This window comes from Stigmatopora nigra, chromosome 12 (assembly GCF_051989575.1).
Source record: "Stigmatopora nigra isolate UIUO_SnigA chromosome 12, RoL_Snig_1.1, whole genome shotgun sequence".
Taxonomy (NCBI): Eukaryota; Metazoa; Chordata; class Actinopteri; order Syngnathiformes; family Syngnathidae; genus Stigmatopora; species Stigmatopora nigra.
This window is the reverse complement of record NC_135519.1, coordinates 3,766,003-3,783,593: the sequence shown is the minus strand read 5'-3', so window position 1 is coordinate 3,783,593 and position 17,591 is coordinate 3,766,003. Positions and strand designations below refer to the sequence as shown.

The 17,591-nt window shown below is 38.5% G+C and overlaps 1 protein-coding gene across 2 annotated transcripts in view; it reads left to right on the top strand.

The window, feature by feature from the left end:
- Positions 1 to 17,591, top strand: part of mcm8 (minichromosome maintenance 8 homologous recombination repair factor) — a 244,565-nt gene that overhangs the window by 101,152 nt on the left and 125,822 nt on the right. For both annotated transcript variants that reach the window (XM_077729396.1, XM_077729397.1), the window contains one exon: positions 14,303 to 14,433. The gene's annotated coding sequence lies outside the window, so the exon portion shown is untranslated. The remainder of the gene's footprint in view (positions 1 to 14,302; positions 14,434 to 17,591) is intronic.

The following is a 17,591-nucleotide window of genomic DNA, read 5'->3' as shown; positions in this document are numbered from 1 at the left end:
AATGCTTCTAATTGTTTTTTGCGTCTTGGGATGATGAATTAAGTCGATAACATTCATAACCCTCATTGGAAGGTCTTGCGTGTCAGTCAATTGGGCGTGATCGCTGATTGGCTGGTTTCTGTCCATTTTTTTGTCTTTCGTCTGTATCCTGCTCGTCTGCAATTCCAACACAACCCGTTTTTTCCCGCCTCTTAAAATGTTGCAAAGCTCCAACAAGCCCTCTAAGGTTGTCTTCATGGCCTGATGAACGATGCAGGGACAATTGCATTTGGTCAGCTCGGCCCATGGGAGGGAAGGCTTCAAAGTGGGCTAGGCTGCAAATTAATATTTATAGCCCTGCTTAATTATTCAGTGGCCAATGTTGTGAGGAATGTCATGTAGCCATCTGTAATGCACATGTCGCACAGTGGCCAGGACATGGAAGAGGCCGCGGGTTTAATCCCTGTACATTGAAGGTCTTGCTCATGCAGTAGACTAATGTTCAATGTGTCTTGTTTTAGAGAGCAGTTGTCTTTTTATTTACCAGGAGTATTTGATTGATTAACAACTAATTCACTATGTAAATCACCAACTACTTTAATTATTGATGTACTTTGGCCTTTTGGGTTTTCTCCGGGTACTCCGCTTTCCTCCCAGGACAACAAAACATGCATGGTTGGCTCTCTGAACATTGACACCAGCATTTAACCTACACTTTTGCAAATAGAAGTCGTGGATGAGTCTGCTGCTTAATTGTCCTTTACACTTACTAGTCTGTCTGTGCTCACGGCTCATTGCCTGACTGTTTCCACCCACCCAAACACACCCAAACACACATACTCACACAAACTCGGGGGTGACGACGTTTTATTGCCTCTCAGAAGCTCCTTACAAAGTCATGGGTGTAATTTAACATCACTTGTGTTTGTTTTATCGCCCGATGATGAGGCCGAATGAGTGAAATATGAAAGCCAGCAATGTGAGAATGACGGATGTATAGGTATGTGGATGCACGTTGACTGATAGCTGATGGAAGCTTTGACATCCCGCCATTCCAAGGCCCCTCAAAGCACTCACTTAGTTCATGCTAATCCAAAAGTGTGATGACAAATCACGTTTTAACATGTGGAATACCCTACTATACTACATATACATACCATAACTCCTACAATCCATCATACAACAATATCCATCATGTTTCAGTACCCTTTTATGGCTCTCTAAAGAAACTCTCCTCAAAGTTGGATGCTTATAATTGCCCTGATAAGATGAACCATTAAGATTCAGGGTGGCTGAATAGATAGATGGTGGTGGTGGTGGCTAGTAGTCCAGCCACGAATTGATTAATAAAGTCATTAAGATAAGATGAGATAATCTTTTATCATTGTCACAAGGGAGGAAATTAACGTTAAAGCAAAGTAGTAAAGTTTAATCACAAGACTTATTGGCGTATGATAACTAATTAACAAGGTGTGTGTATGGCGAAAAGTGAGGCCATCTCATAGTAGTTAAATAAAAAACAAGGTAGTGAGAGAATTTTAATGATTTTTGGATGCATTTTGTATCAAATTGGAAGGTCTGGCAGTAAATAATAGTTTCAGTGCCATCTCCCTCTAGTCAAAATGGATTGGTCAAATTAGACGTCTATTCCATCTATCAATGGCACTGAAAGAGTCAATATTTTCACTTAAAAAGTTTTAAAAGGAGGGTGTCTGTAAAGACTGCACTAAAAACTATCTTGTATATCTCATGCAACAAAATGTCAACGCCACAAAATATTTCATATGCTAGACTTATTCTCCTAAATTGTACCAGTCTGAACATGTTTTGTGCCTGTTAATTACTAAAAATATAACAGCAAAAAAATGTCAGACATTAATTTCACCCGCTGATATAAAATTGACTTGTAGATGATAAATGGATTTTAGAAAATTGTGAAGAACTGAAAGTAAACACGACTGTACTTATCCTACGGTAATCAATTAACAAAATTGTTGGAACGTAGTTAAAAGATAAAGAAGAAATGTATTTAGAGTCCAAAAAATACATTATAAAAGCCCCTGTGAGAAGCAATGTTTCAAATAAAATGGGTTGATGTTTTATTTCAAGGTCTTATTTTGCTCGTGAAATCTTAAGAGGGTATCAAGGTTCAATCATAACTGGAAAAATAGCCGTGGAAAAGGAGATACAGCACCTTTACAATCAAAAGGTGTCATTCTTTTTGTACTTTATACTTAATACAGGCCTGCTTGTTAAAATATAGAACATCTGGAGCAAATAGTTAGAAGAAAAAGTCAAAGTTCACTGCTTGAAATCGTTTGCAACCATTTTGTTAAATACTAGCTATGATGATCGGAGGCAAAGGTTAAATATCATGTGGTGTCAATAGGGTTCTAGAAACAGAGGGCAAAGGTTAAAGCATCCGTCATCGCGTTGTGAAGTCTCAAGAGGACTTTTTTCATAAGTCGCTATTGAAAAATAATCATTTTTCTCTTCTTAGATGTTATTCCTGTTTTTTTACCACTGCAGAATGCTATTTTTTCCTATTTTTAATTCTGGATTAATGTTTACTGGTGTCTACCATCTGTTTTTTTCTTCTCCAGAATGTGTCATTTGTTGAAACAAGAAAAAAAAGCATTAAATCAGATTAAATGGGGTTCAAACTCAATAAACCAGCCGTGTAGTCACAATCCAAAGAAAATGTTTTTTTGGGGTTTTTTTTGGTTGAAAGCAGCTGCTAGAGTGAGGGAAAAATTCAAATCAACCTGAGGGAAAGATAATGTAGGTGGCTTGCCTTGTGTTTGTACAGATTTCCTGAGTTGCCGAGTTAATGGGAATTTTATTTTTTGCTACGACAAGTACAAAAAAAATCCAGATTAAAAATGAATAGAGACAACAAAAAAAGAACACTGGCTTCTTCACCCTTTCCCTACAAATACAATTTGTTTTGATCAAACAGCAGATACATGGCTTCTTATGAAATGGTCGCCATAGACATTGCTACAAGTACTGTGATTGTCTACCTCACACAATTTTGATGTCTTTTTCGGTTGAAAAAAATACCCTTTAACCCTAATGTCATGTGCTGTCGATATTTTAGTGATGTCTGTTTGTTATATGATTTCCTGGTGAGCTTTCCAATGGAATTTTGAGTTTTATCCAGAATTGATTCTCCTCCACTTTTCTTTAATAATTTCCAAGGCAACTCTGCTATTTTCTGGTTTGGTTGAGCTGCTTTTCTTTCATTTTTGTCTGGCTTTACAAAGGTAGGAATAGATTGTGAGGTAGTGCGGTTAAAAGCAATTCAATATATTTCTACTTATTTGTTATTCGTGAAGACAATATATAATCAGCCCATTTTCACTGTTTGTGTTGTGTAATACCGTCAATAGCAGTCAATGAGGTAAAGACCTAACACAGGGGTAGGTAACCTATGGCTTGAGAGCCATATGTGGCTCTTTTGATGGGTCTATATGGCTCGCTGCCCTTTTAAATCATATTTTTTCTTCATTAGACTCTTCTACATGCATTGTCTTACTGATACTCATTGATTAGCAACAGTGAAATAATGTTCTCAAAAGAATGCACTTTTTTAACTTTCAAATTGGTGAAATGAATAATAGATGCTTACATTTTGATGTATTTTTACTTTTAAATTCTGAGTATGGCTCTCAAGGAATAATGTTTGAAAATATGAATTGTTTATGGCTCTCTTCGTCAAAAAGGTTCCTTGACCCCTGAATGTCTAAGATTAATAATAATCAACTATCATCTGAGATATGAAGATGAACACAAAAGATAGTGTATAAAAACCTGTTACTATTGTTTATGAAAACACAAGACAGGGAAAGCCAGAAGAAATTTTCAGTATGCAACCATACCTGGCCAGGCTGGACTCAGAGGGAAACCCTTAAATGTGGGTTATGTGCTACAGACTTAGGACTGTTATAAATGTAGGCTGGATTGTGGGGAGGAATTGTGCGATGGTAGGCATCGGGGGACACCCGCCGTTTCTTGAGCTCACTGTTGATGACCTGTCAAAAACATAGCAATGGTCAGAAGGGAAGAGAATTTTAGACACCCCTGAAGAGAGTATCAATACCAGCTAATAAAGGATGAAGTCATCATGGCTAGACGGCTGCAAGCGGAGGAAGGCCGAGTGAGAAAAAAAAAAAACAGACACATACACAGAGTCGCAGGAAGGAAGAACAAGAAAGCAATGAAAGAACGAGAACAAACGTTCCCAGAGGACCACTCATCCCGGATCTAATATAGTCCAATTCCCTCTGTATGTCTGTTAATTACTTCCCTCCGCAGCCGTCACGACAGTGGGGGGACTGGAGGCTAGCTACCTTTTTCAAAATGAACCTTCAGCAGAGTGAACTGTATCTGGGTTAATGACTTCATCTGCTTTTCCTTTTTCCAGACCACCAACAATGTACTCATTGGAACAAAATGTACACATTTTCTCTAGTTTTTTGACTGTACCTCAGTATTAATAGCTGTTACAGTTAGACCTCAGTTTTGCCATGTTCTCTGCAGGTTTTAACGATACCAGTTTGATTTTAGTCTCCTCAAAAACCGCTTCTAAATTTGAGTAATTTTTGTTTCTCGTAGTCCTGAAATTCATCTGTTTAATAATAACAACTACACCTGTCATTAAGGGAATAGCAAGTTGGAGAAAACTGGAAATAGCTGTATTTTTCCCCAGTGCTTGTCACACTGTGTCCTTCACTGCTGTTTTTTCTTCCTTATTCTACCTTTTCCACCGCCATGGATCTTATATACAATGATAACAATTCACTGACGACAATCTCAACATGAAAGCCTCGCAGGAGAAGAGCTGGAGAGAGAGAGAGAGAGAGCAGCACGTCATAAAAATGTCAAACATAAAAGGCAGACGCTAGAGAAGAATATTATTCCAAAAATATATAAGACATTAGTGAGCGGGAGACATGAAAAAAATAAATAAATAAGAGAGAAATATATATTTTAGTGATGCAGAGAGTTGTGACTGTGCTTTTAAGTCTGATGCTTGTTCAATTAGCTCATGAACAAAGCACTGTATAATACCCAGTTAATGCTATGAGCCTACTTCACAAACAGGCTTTACAGTAGTTTAACACATATTTGGGTCCAATTTGAGACATGATGGAATTTGCCAGTACTAATAAAAATAGCCCAAATGTAAATCCTAGACTAAAAATAACACCAAATTGAAATTATTTTTTTCTTATTGGTGCTACAAAATTGGATGGTTTGGGTTACATGTACATTTCAAGTCTGGGTTACCTATTTTTTTTTTTAGATTTTGGGTTATGTGGACAGAAAAATTTCATAGAAAAACTTGGCTAGGCTTTTTCAATTGTCTCTGCAGATGTTTGCCAACAAACGACTTGACACAAGTCGTGCAGGAGTAACAAGTTATGAGTATTTAGCTGATATTCCCTTGAGCTAGACAGCAAGCAAAAGAGTCCGTTAGAGTATGAATAATCGTCCTGGAAAGGGCGGACGAAAGTCTGCTATTATTCTCCGTCGGAAAAGTGACACTCGGGTGGAAGTGTTCTGCTTGGCTACGGCCTCGGGGGTGGCGTGCTTAAATGTCAACGTTGACTTTTGCAGTCGGCAAGCAGGCGGACTGTCTGGTAACTGTATATGTGCAAGTATGTCTTGCACAACCTACATTATACACTTGGGGTAGATTTACATGACATGGCTCAAGTCACACAATCCCCTTTTCCCCCCTTTTGGGCATAAACGCAGTATAAAGTAAGAAAAAGCTAATAGTTCTGTCATGATTCGTTCTAATTGTGTTGCAATTTCTACCATGTGACCAAAAAGTTCCTGATCTCCAAGCGGACTGACATTTTTTGATGAATTAAATTGACAATGTAGACTGTGACTAAACATCTAAAGTCAAAAAAACGTCCCCTTGTATGAAATTCTGCAATAGTAAGCAAACCAAAACATTGTGTTCATTTAAAAGCTATTCTAATGCCTGACTGATGGTTCTGACAGCTCCCCACAGTGCAAAAGCACTTCTGTGTTTGAATGCATAATGTAGCAACAATCAGTCGGTGGTGCGAGGTGAACAGTGCATGTATTATATTGGGTATACGTCTATAAATTGGCAAAGTCTACAAGAGAAACCCCTTATAGTGAGGAGTTATTGCAGGGATATTTTGTTTGGAGCCGGCATAAAACATGGCTGAAGCTGTAATTCCTTGTCAAAGGGAGTAGAGTGATGCCAGCCTGGTTTGCTACTTATTCATAAGTCTTGACAGCACAAGCCGCTGTGTGCTAGAGTAAGATTCCTTGAAGGCTAGCCTAAGAAACAAAAGACCTATGCACGTCAATGTAATCTACGCTTGGCTCGATATGATATTCTGATGGCGCCGGATGATTTCTGCTTTTGGGAGCCCAGCCACATTTCTCCTCTTTTATTTCTTGACGTGGCCTTGCCATTTTGATTTCAAACTAGCTAACTGTGACGTTTAGCTTCTTGGCTGTCATGCTTGTTACCTTGTGCACCTCAACATCATAGGACATGGTTGGATGAAAGTGCTTTGTGTGTTTTGGAATTGAATATTTAAACTCAAAGGAAATTTGGCACTAGTTAATAGTGTTATGTCACCATTTTCATGCTGCGATAAACTTCACTTGGTCTTCTAAATCTATCCAAGCCAATCCATATCTGGGCAAACAGGTCGAAACCCAATTTAGCACTCACCTAATCCAGTTTCAAGTCTCAAGTGGTTAAAGTAAAACTTGAATCTAATCCTCAATTGGTCCAAACCTGTTTTGACCTTATTTGAACCAAGCCAAACAAGGTATTATCACAAGTTACTCTGAACATGATCAACATTCAAACTGCCCCAGCAGCATTAAAAACCCAACTTATTCTTTCGCTGACTTGGTAAAAAAAAATACCTAAAAAAAATAGCTCCACTAAAATCCCGCTTAGAAAGAAAGGTCAGTGCCGATGAAGCTCAAGTGTGGCAGCCATAGTGTGACTCAGCGGGAGGTAGCAAACCACTTCTTGCTGACACTAAACCACACTCACACTTGACATTTTTTAGGTGAGCTAATTTATGAGCTCCAGTAGTGTAAAATGGTATTTGATGTTAGTTATTACAAGGCAGGAAAGTGCAGTAGCTAAGGGCAGTCAATGCTTTCTTGAGAACACTCGTGAAGGTAATTTTCTGTTGAAGAAAAGCTAATTCTTTACAATGTTCCGTGTTAAATGGACGGACAATTGTCTAACACGACCGACTGTAATGTTAACAGTGTTGCTGCTATCTAATTTTGCTCACGATGTTGCTTCAAAAGCTGGATTTGGCCAGAAGTATGAACATTTTCAAGTGTGGTAGAGCCAACGCGGAGAGGACTCTAAGGCAATGCCTCAGGCAAGGCCACAATGTGACTCCCCTCCAGTGATGGCGGACACTAGAGCACTCCGTTTCTTGTCATATCAGCGTAATGAAGGTCATCTTTATTGACTGTCATTCATTCTGGCTCCTTTGGGTCTGTTCTTTTGCCTCTGGCTGTCACCTCCGTCATTCCTGGAGGCACAATACATTCTTCCAAACCATCTCCTTGCCTTCACCTCACTTGGAGGATTGGTTTGACATGGCGAGGATGAAACCTTGAACGAGGATGTGGAGAAGTTAAGGGAGAGAATGTGCAATCTTTCAGTCATCACTTGATTGCTGCCATGAGGCGCAGTGAAGGAGAATGTCTGACCGAGGCACTGACACTTGAGTGACTTTTCATCACCTCACTACATGCGGAAGGAGAGGCATTTTTTAGCCTCTTCCACACCAGGCATCCAAGTTTGGACATTGCAAATCTTATTTCTTCTGATTGCCATTCAATCCACCTTTTTCGTAGTTCGTTATCAATGTGTGTGTGTGCGCTATTGATGCTACTCATAGGGTTGAAGTCCATCCAGGTAATTACTTGCTTCTGATTCGAGTCTCTTTCACACTTGCTATTTTTTCCACCCCATTTTTAATACTGGTGACAGGAATTGACCTGTAAGATGGTTCAGATGCCACTTTTTGTCAAGGCCTTCCAAGTTATTTCACAGCTTTTTCCCCCTGACTCTTGTAAGATACCAACATGGGTTGCCAGGGATAATGACCAGCTAGGAATTGGCTATCTTTTGATTCACCAACAAAACGAAATGGAAACTTTTCAAGTTTTACAAGTAAGATGAGATGACCGTCTTCCTTTGGGCTGAAAGCCACTTTGTCTGTCACTATGCTTCTAATGGCTGAATGCATTAAATTGCAATGACTAGGAAGTTGCACTTCGGACGCACATTGAGTGTCTGAGAGGAACGCTTCAATTAATCCCAGCTCTACCGCCAAGGGCCAATTTACCGGCAAGGCAGCATGAAAGAGGCCATTTTTGTTTTCAAGACAATTAGCAGCTCAGCGGGCCTCGTCGCTCGTAAAATTAACTTTGCAAGATTTCCAAAGTGGCATTCCCGTTGTGTAATGCGCTCTTAATTCCAGCCAGTCACACTGACTCATTCAATGTTACGGAGCCGGGAGAAATGTCGCGGGCAGCTCGTCTTTGAGCCGAATTAAACGGCTGGATAAATAAATCCCGCCCGAATTCGACGTTAATAAAAGTCAGCCGCAGAGCTTAGGGTGACTTATGAGCTAGTGGATGTGGTGCGACCACTCGTCTGCTTTATTACTGGAAATGAGACCAGTGTGAGTTCTTGAGTGTGTGTGTATGTGTGTGAGCAAACCAATGATAGTCAAAAAAGCCAATCCTTGCCAAACAAGACTGACCTTTGTTGATGTCTAAGGGCGACAAGTTTCATCGCTATCCATGGCGTCTGCCAAGAACACGCTCAATAGTTCATCTAAATGAATGTCTGACGAGTGATCCGCTCACTGCACCTTTAAGACATGTTATTCGTTTGCAGTCTAATTAGGGTGCCTGATAATTTTCTTAGAAATAGATTTATAAATACTTTTTGTGGACATGGACAAACCATGCAAGTGAATGATGAATAAAATGCATCTATTATTGTATTGTTTCTTTCTTACCAAAAGGTGGTAAAGTGTTAAATCCACTCAAGCATGCCAGTTTCTATAGATTAATCTAAGTAGCATATGTTTCAAGAAAAATAGAACATTTCATTAGCTTCTTCAGTTCAACACAAAACCTCTTCCATAGTATTCATAAGTGCATTTTCTATATGCTATAAATCATTGTATTTTTATGTATTGGGAACACAGAGTTTAGCTGGAAGAGGAGGAGAAAAATGGATGAAATCCTTTCCTTCTTCCATTCTCCTCTCCATTTTTCAGTCTGGCTCTCATCTTAGCTGAAGAAACGTGGCTGTAGGACATGTAGAGGTTACACTGGATTGGCTTGTCACAGGGTTGTGTGAATAAGTGAGTGTGTGCCTAAGACTGCCTTGGAGAGAGTATGTGTGTGTTTGCGCATGTGTTCACTACCTATTCATGTGGTACGTGCTTCATTTTTTTTGTTTTTTATCTTTTATGTACAGCAAAAACATGAAATTTGGGGGTGCTGGCACAAAGGGGACTAACAACCCTTCCTACACACTAATATTTTCATCCTTGGATCATTGGACGATTATTTCGTTTACTGAAGTGGCCCGACAAACTGTTTGAAAATCACTGGTCTATTTGTAATGGTCTCAGGTGGTCAGAGTGGGGGGAAAAACTTAAAAGTTGTCTGGGTTTTGTATACAAAAGGTACAAGCTGATAAATGTCTGCAACTTTTCTGTATTTGACCCTCACACGTTTATTTCCCATAAGGCTCCTGTGAGCATCTTAGTTCAATTTTAACAGGATTTTGAGACCTTCCAGTCGATTGAAACAGGCTACCGTGACAAATCTAAACTCTTCATATATACTTTTTTTTCTGAAAGATTAAACAATCATCTTTTTTTTTTCCTTCAATAGATTGAAAATAATGGACAGTATTTTATGTTGGAACGTGTCAAACATTTCAAGTTAGTTTTATGAAACAAATTTATTTGTATTGTTGCATTAGAAGTGTTCAGAGAAGTGCAGATCAATATGAAGATCCATTATTCATGTTGTGGTTATGATTTTGTAGTTTAAATGGTGTCGCATCACACTCACATATGATTAATGTTGGTCAAGTGTCCATATGAAGTGGATGTGTGTGTATAAGTGAGTGTAATAGTGTAGTGTTAACAACGTTAAATCATCATTATTATATTGCATTCAATGGAATATAGATAATGAATCACAATGACCATGTTCCAGAAAATATATAATTTGTTGTTTAAAAAAAGATGAAATGAAATTATTCATGTGGGATACAACCATGTGATGATAAATCCCAATAATTACAACCCGTCTAATAGGCCAATGCGAAGGTATGGAGAAGTAATTGGTTTATAATGTGTTTTATGTATGCATATTTTCAAAATGATTCCAGGTAATTCATTACAAATATATTTGGGGACCCCTGAGCTATAGTTTGTGTATCCCCTAAGGGTATTCACCGTGAGAAACCTTGCTCATATAATGCAACAAGTTTTTTGTGCTAATTGATTTAGTGTTGTGCTGTGACATTAGCAGGATGCTGTATGTGTGTGCTAAAAAATGATGGTGTTAATTACTTGTCCGTCCTGCTAATAGACTGGAGGCATTAATGCAATCAGCCACAAAAGCAATTAATTCAACATCTGCTCTGATCAAATTTGCTGCTGCCATATTTTAATGATGTTTCTGTAGGCACACAAACTATAACACATATACACGCACTGACTTTCATAAGTCAGAACAATGAGTCTCCCTTGCCATATCAATTACCACCAAGACCTTTTTACACTTGGCCCACTGCAGATAAGTTTATTTAAAACCCCTGAGATTACTCGTTTTATTTAATATCATTAACCTCGGAAAAATTAGGCCAATGTTTTTAAAAGGAAGGTAACGTTTCTATTGTATCCTTGGTTTAACCTTACAATGTCTTTTGCCTAGCTAAAACCGCACATTTTGATTAAATAACATTTTTATTTCATTTTGCTTTTGAAGTATGCTTTCAAAATCTCCAACCACTAGGTTCAGTGTACCATTTTGACAACATGTCAGTTTCTGTGAACCCCCAGTGTGTAAAATATTGTCTATGATATATATACACCTATGAAAAATGCATGTACTGTACCTTGAACTAGATCTTTCACCAATGACTACACATCAACGTTAAGAGTTGTACTTGCCAAACGGAAATGTACACCGTAGACATATTACGACCTATTCACAAATCGTTAGAACTGCGTACTCAAGTCAGATTCATACGCAATGACGGTACAGACCAAATTTCTGCCAGAGGCCAGAAACGACATGAAGCTGATTAAGATTCACCATCCCCATCACAACTTGGTCACTTTCTCCTGCATTGTTTGTTCACCCCATTCACATTGAAGCCAGAATGAGGGGATGGGATCACAAGGAAGAACAGTTACGAGACAACTCAGTGTGCTGTAAACAGACAAGAGTGTAACCGCAATCACAGAGCAGACCCTCAGGGGGAGAGAGACTGACTTGTGGAATCCATCTCCAAGGCCGCAAAGGGCCGGTTACAGCTCACTTGTAATTACTGAGCTAAATGATTTTACTGCTGTTTCGTCGTCCCGAGGATTTGGTGACCGCTCGCCTCTTTCGTGTCCACTTTACGGGACTTTTCCGAGAGAGGAGACACTCCCGCTCATCGGCCATAAACCCCTTTGCGATCAATAACTCGTTTGGCCCGAATTATGGCGCAAAGCTTGCAGGAATATTGTTTTTGAGATGTTGTTTAGCCAGCGGCAGCACAAAGACGAGTGGTTAGCATGTCCGCCTCATGGTTGTAAGATTTAGGGTTCAATTCTCAGGGGGTTCTGACCTTCGGCAAATGAATGAGGGTTTAGATAGCAACGTTAGATCTGCATTCGACTACGGTCTTATCAATGACATGTAAATGGAGATGTCTTGAAGAAGGTCATAGTGATCTTTTTGTTGGCCACTTTATAGAAGTGGTTTTATAAGTTGTCTTGTACTTGATAGACATGTTAAATTTCTCTTAAATTTGAACAGATCGGTCTTAAATGGAAATGGTAGAGTACTTAAGGAGCGCATTTATCTGCTGTTGGGCAAGATGCCGCCAAACCACTGGGAGTAATTTAAGGGTCAGTGCCTCTCTCAAAGGTACTTCAATATTGGCCAGTCGTAGCTGGAAATCAAACCGCTGACCCTTCAGGCAAGCAACTTCGCCATGGCCGCCAAGGAGGTCTTACATTTCTTTTTTTTTTAACCCATTCCCTACGATGATTCTATGGATGCCGAACTCTATGCTCTCAAATGGCAAAAAGAATTGGAATCCTCCAACGCGGTAATATTGTTGAGCTCTACCTTACATTGGCATTTTTCCCCAAACTGTCATCCTGGTTTCATTTCAAACTGCACAGTGCAGTAGCACAACAATAAATAAGCATCAAGTATGTATAAGACTTTCCAGAATGACTTGTTGCAATGCTTGTGCAAGATCGAAAACTAAACTTTCTATTGATTTTCTTACATTATTGGCATTTTCTGTGTGTTGTGCCCATAGTTTTTCATCAGCACTGTTTCCTCAAATTAGAAACTACCTAGAAACTCTGAGTCTTGCAGGAAATACATATTCCAGGTCACCAAACATCCCAGCTTTCTTTAGACCCCCCCTGTTTTCAAGAGCTAATAAGTAGAGTCCAGTGACCTGTCACTCTACGTCAACATGTAGTCCCTCGCCTCATTCCTTCACGGTTGTCTGCAGTCAACAAACGAGCAAGGGTCGCCATTCCGACAGAACGCTGACGAGGCCAGAAAGAGAATATCATCTTGCCTGTGAAATGTGGAGGACACCATTGCATCGCTATCGTTACAAATCCAGACAAGGGCTTAAATTTCATGTTCTCTTGCAATGCGTTGGCAGAAAAAAAAAACTAAAGTTCACCACATGAACAAGCACTCCTGAGACTTTTTCACACCGACGCACGCACACACTTGCAGCGACAATCCATCAACATGATCAAGCAGCAAACCGATGAGAAGTGGCCCGTCGTACATCAACCTCTCTGAGCTTGTTAAAGGCAAAGCTCACTCAGTCACAGGTTTCCTGTCTTTGAAATGATCAACTTGGCAATTCGAACAGACACACATAATTTGACTACTGCTACTACTCAATTTCATCGCAAAAATACTAAGCAGCAATAGGAAGCAGAGCTATTAATAAGAATGTTAACAAAGCATGAAAGCTAATTAGCTCCAGTCCAAACGTTAACTTCATTCATGTCCCGATTCTAATGAGACGTCGCAATGGCAACTAGTTTGAGAAACCAGTAGTCTTGCGATGTGTAAAATCTAGCATTATCTACTTCTTCATTGAATATGGAGCCAGCAGAAGATACAAATTCATATTTATAATAATTATAATGCTAAAATGGCAATAGTAATGATGATAATTATTCTGATTGTCTTCAGCATTCACCATATTGTTTAAAGGATAAATGGTTGCTATATAATTAAATAAGACATTTTTTTTCAGTTTTGTTTTAATTGCTTTTTCACATTTTCTTTTACTATGAACAATTCTTAGTAAATTTAAGCATATTTTTAATTATTATCCTTCCAATGAATGTATGATATATTTAGTATTCAGTTTTGTACTTTAAAACCCACATGTATTTGTTCTTTATGGTTTGTATGGTAAAGTTTCATACAGAAATGTAACAATCAAAATATTACATTCAGAATTCAAACTTAGTCTTTTCACTTTCTTCACAAAAACAAAGTGAGTTCCTAAAGACTGGTGCAGGATGCAGTAAATTTAAGCTTCCAGTGTGTGTTTGTGTGGATGTGAGGCATCCACATCTGGAAGTCGGAAGCAGAGAGAATCCATTTTCGGCCTAGTGCAATGGCGCACAAACAAACATTGCCGTTCACTGAACTCTATGTTCTGCTTGTTGTAAAGATAATTAGCCGTAAGTGTTTCAACGTGGCCACTTTGTAGCACTTTGTGTGCACCTGTGGTGCCCCTCGCTAATGAAATGATGCTCTTTATTCAATTATTTTCTTGGGGTAGGAGGGTTTTGTGTCTGTGACTGTTTATATGGACACTCAAGTAGCTCAAAGATGCACTTAAGGGTCATCTGATTGTTTTTGAAAAACATGAAGTGAGGGATTACGCTGGTGGATGTTGTCTTATGTTTGTCTTTGTCAATGTATGATGGACCAAAATCTGGAAAGCAACAACTATAAAGACTTTTTTCTTAATTTGCAGGTTAGGAAAAAGGAGAAAAGACGAATTTGGATGGAATTGCCAACCCAGTGACCATAAAACTAGCGTCATCAATGATTGATTGACTGCTTGGCAGAGAAAACTAACGGAAATCAAATGGAGCAACAAAATGAGTAAGTAAACATACCCTCTTTTATAAATGAATGTACTACTTCAACTGGGCTGGTTAGAGCTACCAGATGTTTGCTGTCCATATGCTATACACCAGGGGTCTTTAAGCTTTTATGCTTACTGATTTGTGACAGGGACTGAACAGTTTATTCGCCACAAAAAACAACAACCTAAACCTAACCCAAAAATCTTTTTGATGCAAAAAAAAAAACAACCCAAAGCAAATTGGAACTTGCTCTTCCAACTACCCCGTCACCAAAAAAAAAACACTAAAAATACACGACAGATTTTTTTTTTGTTCCTATTCCAACTTTTACCAAGAAAGCAAAAGAAGACGAAGGCGGGTCAAAGAGAAAAAGGGAAAAAAGAAAACATAAAAAGTGCAATTCCGTCGTGCGGTTGCGTTGAAGCCATAAGAAAGGAAAGCCGGTTGGGGAAAAACTTCTGGAAGTAATTAAAGGCCTAACATACACACACATACACAGACACACATAGTCAGCATTGCACTTAAATAAAGTCCAATGCAGCTGGCCCTCCCATAGCCGTTCTTTCTTTGTGTTGAGCTGCTTTAATGACAGGCTTAAAATCTATTTGTGTTACAAGGCCTGGGTCACATTTCAGCTACTTTCACCTTAAAAAAAACATGTTTCTGACACTTCACACTTTTTATGACTTCAACTTCTCAAATTATGTATCACTTGCCATTTTTAGTCTCTAGCCGAGGAATGTTTGTCCATAAAAATGGCAAGGTAAAACGTCCCCATGGGCTGGTAAAAGTACTAAAGCTTAGCAAATGTGATGTTTATTGTATTTCAGCAGGCGGTAGATGTTGGAATTAGTCTTTAGTTTATAGCTGGAACGTTTCCTGTTTTTTTTTTAAATTAAAATTTAGAAGGAAAACTCAAAAATAAATTACTAAAATGGCAATAATCAAATGTGTGTTGGAACAACAAGATTTTTTTTCTTGACTTTTTCTACTCATATTGATTATACTTCCACTATGTAGCTTCCAATATGGTAACTGCTTGTATATAAATAACAGTTTTATGCTTTCAATACTTTATTATTGCTTTATTATTTAAGGGTACCATAGATGGTCATGGGAAATGTTGCATACATGAGGTGGATTTCAGTTATTTTATATGGAGAAAATCCATTTATAATAAGGTCATGTTCGTGTTACGAGCTTGGTTGTGGAACAAATTGTGTCATGAGGGCTGTATTTGTCACGTTACCGTCAGTTTGCCAGCGTTTCCAGCGTGAAGGCTTGAACTTCCCGTTGCACCCCCGCCAGTTGGGAACTATTACCGATGAGCCTAATTCATCGTTGCTTGAGAATGTGTGAGGCGCAGAGATCAGGCTATAACGGTGTCAGCATGTGGAATTAATTAGAGGGTCAATAAGAGTGTTTGAGAAGAGTAAGAGGAATTATGGGTAGGGGAGTAGGAACATGATCTTCAGAATGACACTGGAATTTGACTTGAGCTTTTTTAAGAGTGATGATGTGAAAAGTGTTTGGAGTTGTAATACTGGATGGAGGAATAGTGATGCTTGGAGGACTTGTCATACAAGTTTGGGATGAGATTATGTTCTTTGAATATCATTTTTGATTTACATTTATAGGTCTTATGCTTACTAGTGTAATTATTTATTGACTTATTGGCCGCTAAGTGATTATCAAGCAAATCAACAACACTCAGTTTATCATTATATAAAAAAAAAACATAAATACTGTCCAAATTCTGTTCCATGACTATCTTAAGTAGAATTCTCAGTTTTACATTGTTTTCAACAACATGAACAAAGTGAGTTTTACAACTTTGTACAATCTTTAGAATTATCCGCACCAAAATTGTAATAATTTCCATGATTATAAAACCCCAACATATCTGGAGGAGATTATACACACTACTAAAAGTATAAGTAACAACCAAAAAAACTAAAAAGAATTTGATACATCTCCTTTATATTCATTGAAATTTAAAACTAAAACAACAAATGTCAGGAAAATCACTGAGCATTTTTTTTGACAAATTATTATAGATTTCCTTTTGAATGAGGGGCTTCCCAAAGCTTGACAACTCTGCTGAGAAGATGCCTTGGGCTATTAATACAAGCACACACAAAGGGACTACACACACACTCATAGTTATTGGGAGCGCCTGAAGCGTTTCCTCCCTGCGCCAGGATGCAGCAGCCACGGCCGCAAGCGAGATTTAAAAAGGAGAACGGAAAAAAAAAAGACTCCTCTGGAGTGAACAAAAGACGTTTCTGCTTTCCGTCTAAATTCAGACACACAAAAAAGTAAGATTAGAGTGTTGAAGTATGGAGATAAACACACTTTGTAGCCACCCACACTGTGTAGACACATCACATGCAAAACAACCATCTTCATCTAGAGTAGAGATGTCAAACTTGAAGTGAATATAGGCCAGGATTAAAACTAGGATAAAGTTGGGAGTTCAAACAAAGAATTGTTGTGGTCAACAATTGTGTAATTAAAAAAATACCGTATTTTCACAACTATAAGGCACACTGTATTATTAGGCGCACAGTCTATTTTGGAGAACATTTAAGACTTAAGTGCGCCTTATAGTGGTGAAAATATGGTAATTGCTATTGACTCCCAGGCATGAAGCACTCACTACTTTACAGTCACCTCTAGAACCAGCCATTGTTGATGTTTTGGATTTTTTTGTATAAAATCTTGCAGTGAGGGAGGAGCTATATAATGGAAGATTTTGTAAACTAAGATGGCATCTGCATATCTAACAGTATTGTTTCAGTTCAGGCGTTTGTGTTTTTTTTAATATCCGACAGTGGTGGTTTTTTGTTTTTGGTTTTCAGTTTTTTTTCCATATATAAGGCGCACTGTCTATTTTGGAGAAAATGTAAGACTTTTAAGTGCGCCTTATAGTCATAAAAATACGGTACATAGTTTTTTGCAGTTTAATGAGCTAAATTCAAGAAAAATGGTGAAGCAATGTCTTGTCCTTGTCTTCTTTCTCTACTCATGATTCCTGTTTGATTATCTTTTGCACACTGGCAGCTTGTGCTTGATTCAATTAAAGTGTAGAGCAGCTTGCGTGGGTACACACATGGAAACGTGTGAGGTCAGAACCAAGCCGCTCAGGGGGGCGTACCATGCGATTACTAATGT